This window comes from Arachis duranensis, chromosome 1, assembly GCF_000817695.3.
Source record: "Arachis duranensis cultivar V14167 chromosome 1, aradu.V14167.gnm2.J7QH, whole genome shotgun sequence".
NCBI lineage: Eukaryota > Viridiplantae > Streptophyta > Magnoliopsida > Fabales > Fabaceae > Arachis > Arachis duranensis.
In genome coordinates this window covers 28041561-28041870 of record NC_029772.3, presented here as the reverse complement: position 1 = coordinate 28041870, position 310 = coordinate 28041561, and the positions used below count along the sequence as shown (strand labels likewise).

At 23.9% G+C, this 310-nt stretch overlaps 1 protein-coding gene across 1 annotated transcript in view; it reads right to left on the bottom strand.

Moving 5' to 3' along the window:
• LOC107483249 (aluminum-activated malate transporter 12-like) overlaps positions 1-310 on the bottom strand; it is a 9755-nt gene that overhangs the window by 2533 nt on the left and 6912 nt on the right. The gene's annotated exons all lie outside the window — the stretch shown is intronic.

Here is a 310-nt window from a genome sequence, read left to right as displayed (position 1 = left end):
AAGTAAAAAATCCATAATTTAACAAGTATATTTATAAAAAAATATTTGTCATTTTTATTTGAGTAGGTGTCATATTATATTTTATATTATTATATTGAGTAAGGCTATATTAGTCGTAAATTCTTAATAACTATATTTTAAAGTTGATGAAGTCCTTTTTTGAGTAATTTCAAAGAGTAAACACCCAAACTTCATGGTGCAGTTAACTTTGAAATCATTTGTTGTTATCATCTGAAACTTTAAACATAACATAAATACCCGAACGATGAGAAGGAAATGAAAAATAAAAAGGACAATATCTTTGCTCAAT